A 9,977-nucleotide genomic window follows, 5' to 3' on the forward strand; every position below is an offset into this window, starting at 1 on the left:
CTCCAGACTTTGTGAAACTCTCAGAAAGAATGCTAGGGATCCCTTAGACCCTCTCTGTACCTGCCTGACCTCTTCCATGCATTTCATCCCTTGATCCATCCCTGCACAGTGGAAAACTAGTTAGAATCACATGCATGATAATTCCAACAACTTAATCAAAAATACAAAAAGATGTTTTCTTCAGATAGTGATAACTTAGACACATGCATTTTACCTTCCTAGAAGTAATGGCATCTCTTCTCATAGTTTGCATTCTCATTTTTGCATCAGTAGGACTAGTTGGTAGAATTAGGGTTTGCTAGGGTTTGCATTTCTTTTTGGCTTTCAGTTCATTTTTGCAAAATAGATTAATTTCCTTTAAGATAGCCTTCGTCCATCATTTAGCAAGCTTCTTATGAGAGCATATAGAAGTTGGCTTGAGCGCTAGCGGACTTGTGCCAGTTGACCAAGTGACAGCTGCGACAAGAGCTAGTACTTGTGCATACAACACCGTCGCTTCCAAGTTTGTACGAACTACCGGGTTGATAAATTAGAGATAGGAAGCTCCAGGAGTTGTAGCATTATTGCTACAATACTGGGGTCCACCAAACAACACTATTTTTAGCCTCCTTAGAACAACATATTTTATCTCGCTATTTTCGATCTGTTTTAAAAATTCCTTTCCTCCCACCAGCAATGCTTTGAATCCACTAGTTTCTATTGTCTCTTCCTCCTTCATGGGTACAAGCGTGTGCTTTATCCCATCCTTGAAAAACTTGTAACAATTTGTCTTTCCATCATGCACTACCTTTCTATCATACTACCATGGTCTTCCTAGCAGTATCTGACACATGTCCATAGGCATAATATCACAAATAACCTTGTCCTCGTGTTTTCCATTATGGAACTCAACCTCACACTATTCATCAACTAATAGTTGATGTCCTTTCTGTAACTATGACACCTTGTAAGGAGTGGGGTGGTTCAACCGTTTCAAACCCAACTTCTCCACCATCTCTGTGGAAACTAGATTATTTGTGCTCCCACTGTCGATAATCAACTTGCAACATTTTCTATGTGACTTACAAACACATCGAAATAACGCCTTTCTTTGGGTTTGCTCAATTGTCTCCTTTGTTGGTTTTAACAGTACCTTATTCATAATAAGGCCTCCCCTGTCTCCAGTGAATTCTCTACCTCTTGGGGTGGTGTCTCTGCTTCCTTTCTCTGAGCAAAATATGCTCCTCTTGTTCCAGCCTGCTCTCCTTTAGGACACTCATAGGACTTGTGCCCCCACTTGTGGCACCTGTAACATTGGATGGCAGCTCCTCTGCCTGTACCACAACCTCTTACGTGTTGGCATGGCCTTCCCCCCCTAATGCTACTGTCGTTCTCTGCTATCCTTGGATCCTTCAAGCTGCTATCCTTGTCACTGGGGTTGATAGCTCGACCTCTGCCAAAGGTTAGTGCTTTCCCTCTGCCAGATACTCCTCCTCTTCTGGCATTCTATTTCATATTTATCTTCTCCTCTGCCTTCAAGGCACCCTGATAAGCTTCATCTATGGTTCTGGGTGAAAGAATACTAGTTTCGTCCAATATCTCCAGACTTAAACCATTTACAAATCTCGCTCTTTCTTTGGGGTGTCCTCCACGTAAGGTGCTCTTAGGTTCACCCAATAGAATTGTTTGGTATAAACCCTTAAAGTCATTCCCTTCTGCTTCAGATTTTGTACCTGCCTGTACATAGCAATCTAATAGTCTTTGGGTAAAAACTTACCCTTCAACTTGGCTTCCATTCTGGTCCATTTCTTGATAGGCTGCTTATTCAACCTCTTCCTTTCCGCTTGTACACTATCCCACCATAAGGCGGTATGCCCTTTCAACCTGGTGGTAGCAAATTCAACTCTCTTATCTTTGATGATCTCCTCACACTCAAAATATTTATTCAGCTCACTGAGCCAGTCCAGCAGTACCTTTGCCGACAAACTTCCATCATAGTTCGAAATCTCAGGCTTTGGCTTAGTATTAGCCAGCAAGACTAATTTCAACAACCTAATCTCAGGTCCTTCCTCATCTGATCCATTTGTTTTCACTGCAGCTTCCTCATCACTATCATCTCCTCCATCAGGGTCCCTCCTTCTTCTTGCTTCTACTGCTGCCAAATGGGTGTTTAGGATCCTAATCTCCTCTCTCAATCCTTCATCTACTACTCTATGAATAGCTCTCCCACGACATCACCTTCCAACTTCCATTTCTATGAAAAACAAAACTCAAACCTGCTCTGCTACAAAAAATGATGGGACCAGCCCTATCTTATAGTTCGGTTATGAAAGTTGATTGATTAAATTATTAAATGTGTGTTTTAAAGGGATATACATCAATGGTTTGATATTATATTGGTTTTATTTGATTGGTACGTGTTGTCTATGAGGGAGACACTATCTCTACCTTGGATTCCATCCTCCCACCTTGTGTTATGCTATGGAACACTAATTGCTCTGTTTTCTCCGTCGTTTCTGCCATTTCTTGTTCGCATTTTGTTCTGGTGTTCACTTGGGTCTCTGCAAGGGTTTTGTGGAATTCTTGTTTGTGCTTTCGACCTCATCTCAGCTCTGTTAACTAGGCTCTATTTATACTCTTCAACCACGACTTTGTTCTACTAGCTGGGTTCTGTTGGTGTAATGGCATTGTCTGTATCCTTCTATCCGTCAATTAGCTCGAGGGTTTTGAGACTCGGTTCTCTGTCATCTGCAAATGGGTTCCTCTACCCTAAATGTTTTGTGGGTGCTATCAATGGTTTTTATCTTGTGAGTGCATTTGTTCCTATGTTGTTTTCTTTTCTCTCCATATTTGCTCCTCTATTTAATTGGTTAATTGATTATGGTGTTTCAGGTCGCAGTCACCAGGTGACCCGAAATTCGACCTCAACTTGTCGGCTACACAATGGTAATTTCCCTTTCTCTGTTTTAGTTCTTCGGTTGGATTTTCTGTTTGTGCTAAAGGACTTGCTCCTTTGTGAGTGGGGTTCCCTTCCTGGTTGGCGACCTGTCGAGTCCTTCCTCTAGCTCGACACTGCTCCTCTGGTAAGCATAGGCTTACAAACCCTCTTTTTCCTATCTCCGTTTTAGTGTTTAACTTCTTATAGTGTTAACATCTGTATGTTTTCCTTTTAGGTGATTGCTGGGTGCTCTAGGTGTTGACTCTAGTTCTTTTTGCTACTGGCCCAAACAGGTAGGATCTTTTGTTGTAGTCGCTTATCAGTAGTCTAGGGTTTTGAGGGTGTGAGCTTCGGCTCGCCTATCAGTCGTTTATGTATCGAATTTTTCGTCAGTTGTATTGTGTGGGTGCTCTCTACCTATAAGCAGTTGGACTTGTATGTGGTTGTGACTCTTAACTTGCCAATCAGGGTTTTTAAGTCATGGATCAGTTTTAGCATTTACAATTTGTATGTACGGTTTCTATGCTGGGGTTTTCGAACCCGGTTCCTCTGTTGAACATACAATGTATCTCGTTCAATATTTGGGTTGTAAATGCCTTGGACATTTTGTGTATTGGCTTGAGCATGATTGAAAAGGAAAGAAAAATAATGTATACAGTTTTATATGATACTTGTAGTTTTACGTAGCCTCTTTGCTGTGAATGTAGTCAAGGATGCTTTGGAACCCTCCTTTGATAACTATAGTTTCCTTTTCAAATGATTTGTGTAATTTTAAGAATTGTATTTATTTGTTGCAAGTTTGCATTCGGTTCTCCAACTAATTTGTTCATCCTTCTGCTTGATGCTGGTGCTTTCATGAGACCTCATTTTCTTTCTGGTTTTGATATTGCCAATGTCTATTTAAAAAAATTCACTCAGCTATTTCTTTGTTGCTCTTAGGAACACACTCAATTTATTTTTTAAACATAAATTCATTTAACTCAAATGCTACAATGGATTCAGATGTTCACAGAAAATTTTAATATTTCTATTCTTCTTCGGTTTTATGGAAAATCAATCTTACAATGTTTCATGTTTTTGCTTTGTGTAAGTTCTGTTGAATAGTTTCAGAAACTATTAATCAATTACATGTAGTTATATTGAATAACTGTTGATTCCCTTTCATCTAAATTCTGTAATTAATTTAAAACAATAACTAAAAAGAAACTAAAATGAAAGTAAAACATATCTTGTTGTTAAGTCCTAAACTCTAGAAACTAAAGAAAATTAAAAGACTCAGGTACAATGACATATCAACCTTTCAACCTGTGAGACAAACACTTTCATTTTGTTCACCCTGAGCTGGATGCTCCTGCATCAATATCTTTTTTGTTTTTTGGAAGTTATCTTGACACAATATTTAAATTTCTTTCAATAATTTTTTTCAAGCGTATTTCAAACATTTTTTTATGCATGTCAATTATATTTTGTATTTATTTATTTAAAGTTATATTGCCCAAATACAAATTATTTTTATTAAATTAGTTCTCAGAAATTAAATAATTAACATGCATCTTTCTTTTTATTCTAAGATATCACATTTAAAAAAGTATTATATCGATTCAAAATATTCATTGTCTAGCATTTTATTTTGCTATTTATTAATTTTCAGAAAAGTAGAAATAAAATATTATTGTATTTTTAAATCTCATCGAAAGTATATTGAGTTATTAGTCTAGATAGTTCTTCCATTCCAATACGAGGATAGTCTAATTATAAATTTCACTTGGATTATCTTATATTTTTTTCTCTGGATATTTATCTATATTAGTAGAATTGATGAAAAAATGTAGGTCTTAGATTTGTATGGTTTATTCAATTCTCAAGACTAAGTCATCTATAAAAAATCCACATTTAGGTATTGATATTCTAAACCCTAGGATATCCCTTGGACGTTTAAACACTCAAGAATTGGAAAGGATTGAACCTAATCTTGATATTTAAATACCATAAGAATATCAAATGATCAAATTAAATGCATTAAGATGAATACTCTTTGCATGCATTAACAAAATTGGTTCTCTACTTATTGATCATTACTTCCTCAAAGGAGTACCACTCAAATAGTTACTTAAACTAGGGATATTTTTTTTATGGAGGTATCGATTGATTTATCATTAGAATATATTTCAAAAAACATCAACTTAATTCCTCTAATTCCAAATCTTTCCACATCCCCAACAATAAGTGAGAAAGTCTTCTAAAATTAGAATAAGATTCAGAAAACATAAGTACAAGTTCAATTTTCTAAAACATGGATAACGATCAAAAGTAGAATAAGCACTCATTATCACAAAATATATTACTCTTTATTGGGCATATACGCCTCTTTCCCAAACATCCTTACCAATTATTTCCAAAATTCGATCCTAATATATCTAACTTGGCTCTACCTACAGTCTACATTATATACAGTCTCTCGGCCTTAGCCATATTCTGCTAATTACATTCATTTCCTATTCAATCCTTTCGGTCGAAACGAACTAACAAACAAACTTTGTAAAACCGGATGATGTTTATAATAAAATGTGGACTTTGTTGGTCATAGACCATATTCTTGGCAAGCATCGCTCACTATACACCACCAATATCCATCCTCAAATAGTCTGCAATCAAACCAGGAGTTGTGGATAGAAATTCCCACATGGAATATCACAGAGATCACGGAGCATTATTGTTGGAAGTGCAAGAATCTTGCAGCATTGAACATGCTAAATAATGATTAACACATAGTTCTTCAATTACTTTTTAAGAAAGTTAAACATAAGTTACAAGAGATACTAAAAGGTATGAAATCTATGTAAAGTAATTTATAAAGAACTTAATAAATATTAATTATGAAATATGACGTATATGTAGGAATAAATGATTATCTTGGACTAGTGCAAGAATGAGAGGATTAAATAGAGATAAAAAAGAGTTTAGGGCTTATGGGAATACTTATTCGAGCTACTTTCACTAACTTTGGCTTTTTACCTTGGGCTGCTTTCAACTGATTAGTCACCTTCTTAAGGTGTTTGTAGCACTTGGAAGCCTAATACTTCCATACTTTGACTTGTTGTTTCTACTTCTTTACTTTTGCAAGCAGCTCTACCTCACCGTTCTTTTGCCAATTTTTCTCCTCCATGACCTGCTTTAAAGCCCCCAAGTCATGAACTTGCTTCTCTAATTCCACTATTCAGTTGTTGAGTTAGAGGGAAGAGGGATCTGTGCTGAGATCCTCTGGTGTAAATACCTTCTCCATAATAGACTCCAAGCAAGTTTCGTCATTGTCGAGACTAAGGTTGTACAACATTTGCATTATGACATCACCAAAAGCTCCTGCCCCTGGGGTTTCCTTATCATCGAGGGTTTTGATGCCCTCCACAGCCTTCATGCCAAGGGTTTCAATACCTTATGCAGTTAACTCCACAGGATTTTTAATGCCATGCTCTTCCAATTCTTGAGGGGATTCAGTACCTTGTTCATAAAAAATAGCAAGGGCTTCAGTGCCCTATTCTTCAAAAACATTAAGGGTTTCAATGTCCTATTCATCAAAATTGTCGAGTGTCTCCATGTGATGTCCCCCATCATCCTTGATCTTCTTCTGCACTCGGTCTCATCTTCTTCTTTCTTAATTTGTGAACAAGGGTAGACAACAATATGTCATCTTCATTTTCCACGTTTTCTTTGTTTACCATGGTGTGGGCTGCTACATCTACAAGAACTAAAAGGTTATGGTATTTAGGTGAAACCTGAGGTGATTCATTAATCATAATCAAAGAGCTTCACCAATACTGATTCGTCCCTAGAGAGACAGTCTTCTTCCTTGTTGAGGTTCTAGCTTTTATTTTTCTTGTTGAGGGTGGAGTGCCTTTGACAGACTTCTTTTTCACTTATGGCGGCGTGCTTTTAACCTTTTTCTAGGCATGGAATGGTGTCCCTACCTTCCTATTTTTTATTGTACTTATGTCAGCAGACTTCTTTACACTCCTCACCTGAAACTCTTTAAGGAATGCCTTCCAGGTCACTCCCTTCTCTTCCAGCACTTTCTTGATGAGTATTGTAATAAGCCCATGATGACATACCTTATATGCGACTTGGCTTCGTTCCCACACTACACACCTTTCGCGATTTTCTGGAGACTTAGGAGAAGGTAGTAACGAAAATTGATAAGTTTTCTTGACTCAAAGTGCAACAACAATATCATGTGGGACACGAATGCTAATGTGTAACATCCCTCGTAGGTCACAAATTTACGTATTATGAATAGGAGATCTCACCATTTTCCAAGCATGGCGCTCTGTTGAAGCCCATTCTTCCATTTAACCTCAAGCTTTTTGTCACTCACAAACTGACGCCATCATCTCTTTTCAAGCCGCTCTTTTTTGATCCATTGCTCCCCTATAGGTGAAAATCCTATAGCTTGGGAAATGGACTCCTCTGTGACTTCCAATTCTAATGAGGTGACCCTAGCTTAGCCTCCTTCAAACGTGTTTGCAAACTCCAACACCATGGCCACGTCGAAGCCATCGAACTTCTGCAAAAATGGAAGGAATCCAACTTCTTGCAATAGTGCAAGGTTATTCCGGTATTCCACAGTTTGTTCTATCTCCTTCAAGGATGATGGCTCATTCCTTATGGGTGCCATGTTCGAATTTTCCACAATTCCCTATCACAACCTCAAAAGAGGTCCATTCATCCTTTGTCCTTTTAGTCCCATCCAAACGATCATGTTTAATGATAAAATAATGATCTCTCGGTTCAAATGTAGATACGTATCATCCTACTACGGGTGTGCAATATTGATTGGATGTGGTGGAGGCTTATGCAGCGATAGTATAATGGTTATAATGATTGGGTTAGGAGGTAAGAAGATGATGAAAAAGAGATGGGAGACTGGTTTGAAGTGTTGGACAACTAATCCTAAAGGGTTAGTGTGGGAGCCGAAAAGACTAAGCAGTCCAAGAGACCTTGGGATGTGAAACCCAAGAGTCACCTATTGTATTATAAATGTACATCTATTGTTAACAAAAAATGTACTCACTAATTTATCTTTCCTATTGTTTTCCTATCCATGTGTGTTTAACATGGTATCGGAGCCAGGTTCGTTCATAATATGCTCAATATTTTGTGAGCCACTTGTTTCTATGTGGCCTGTGTAAACCTACGCATCCCTGTGTCTCTAGCTATTTGTATTCATTCGACAACTTAGAATTGGACGGTGGATAGCTGTTTTCTGATTTTGATTTTGAGATGGACAGTTTGGAAGGGTATTTTTTATTGTAACAGTTGTAGAATCTGGGTTGCTTTCTGCATTTGGGCAGATCTTCTGCGCCCTGAGATAACGCCAGATTCTCTGACATGTTGTCATTCCCTGCCAAGCTTGTCTGAGCCTCCTTGAATAACGCGTTGATATGGTCTGATTACTTAGTTATTTTAAGAGGATGTTTACTCTTGGGCTCAAGCCTGCATTTATTACATCTGAACGTTGGGAGACGGATGCGTAGAAGAGACCGAGCAGCATAAATGTTCAGCGCCATTCTGGCTGCCATTCTGCTGAGCATAGTAACGCATCCCATATGTAATGCCTAGTCTCTCGAATGGACAGGTTTTGAAAGAGATTCCGGCATACCAGATACCGACATACCATTTATCTGCGCCACTGGGCTTGAAGAAACCCAGCTCGAATGTGCCGTTCTTCGAGACAATTGTCTGGTTTCCGTTAAGCACAGACCCTGGAGTTATTGTATCATCAGCTGCCACTATAACGCCCGAAAAGAAAACAAGAAACCACCAATGCGTTTGAGTATTGTATGATTTTCGGTGGAGATTATTTCTGAAGCCGCATCTTCGAGAGATTACTATCGTGTTCTCAATCTGTGTGTAAACGAGTAGGGGCCATATATTGAATCCAGGCGAGCAACAGTACCAGTAGGGACTGTGATCTTCTTGTTGTCAATTTGGATGGTGTTTACAGAGATGTAATGCTGGTTTTTATTCTGACCGAACTGGACCAGACGAGTATAGGTGAGGTGCTTCGAGACGTCTATCCCAGGAAAGAAGACATAAGGCCCGTTGCCGAAGAAGACGACTCCCTCACCATTAATGTCTCTGCTACCGGGGAGACAAATGACGAATTTGTTGCTGAAACCCGACTTGGTGGAGAGCTGAGTCGGTAGAGCCAAGGCAGCCTTGTTCAACCCTGCCAAGTCCGCAATTCCTTTGCCCATCTCGTCGATCAAAATACTGGGCGCACAGGAGAAGGCGAATCGAGGAATTATAAGTTGGATACCGTGGCACCCTCGATACTGCTGTTTTTGTGTCTGATGGCCGGTTTCATCTTGAAGCTTTTATGATAGCAAATCCTAAAGTTCAGGTTTTCCGGTATGACCCTTATTTGAATGTCTTGGGCTCGTTTTTGAGATGACCTGTGAAAATAAAAAGTGTGGTATCAGAGCGGCAATGATAACAGAATTGTCAGCGTGGTAAGCTTTTGCATTCAGGTGTTTGGAGAACTTTTCAATTAAGTTCATAAATTTTGTGTTTGCAATAATGGGCATTCAAACTGGTGCATGCAATTGTCAGAGCGTTGATTTATGTGCGCGTTGATTAATCTCAACTCATGCTTTATATATGTGATGGAGTTGTTTCATGTCGGTTCGTATATAATGTTGGTCTAACTGTTCACAACCCAATAGCCACCATTAAATTGTGGAAATTGAAATCGATTAGAGGAAGGATTTTCTCTATAAGATCTCTTGTCGTCATCTTTTGTCTCTCTTGGAGAATAGTGGCCGAATACGCACAAGATTGGTCCCTCCGGTTGTAACCATTATGCCCTATGAATGTCTCTTCCCACTGTGGGTTCATATATACCACTCCATATCACAGTGAATATTAAACTGTGATACCAAACCACCTCATACATCTCTCCATACCGCTCTCTCATACCTCACTGTCCAACTTGCTCCGCATGACCTAAAACCTTGGTTAATGGATGTGTTTTTATATATAACTTGAATGTGAGGCAACACGACTT

This window comes from Pinus tabuliformis, chromosome 8, assembly GCF_031772625.1.
Source record: "Pinus tabuliformis cultivar Carrire ecotype Pingquan chromosome 8, CPIR1, whole genome shotgun sequence".
NCBI classification, from domain to species: Eukaryota; Viridiplantae; Streptophyta; class Pinopsida; order Pinales; family Pinaceae; genus Pinus; species Pinus tabuliformis.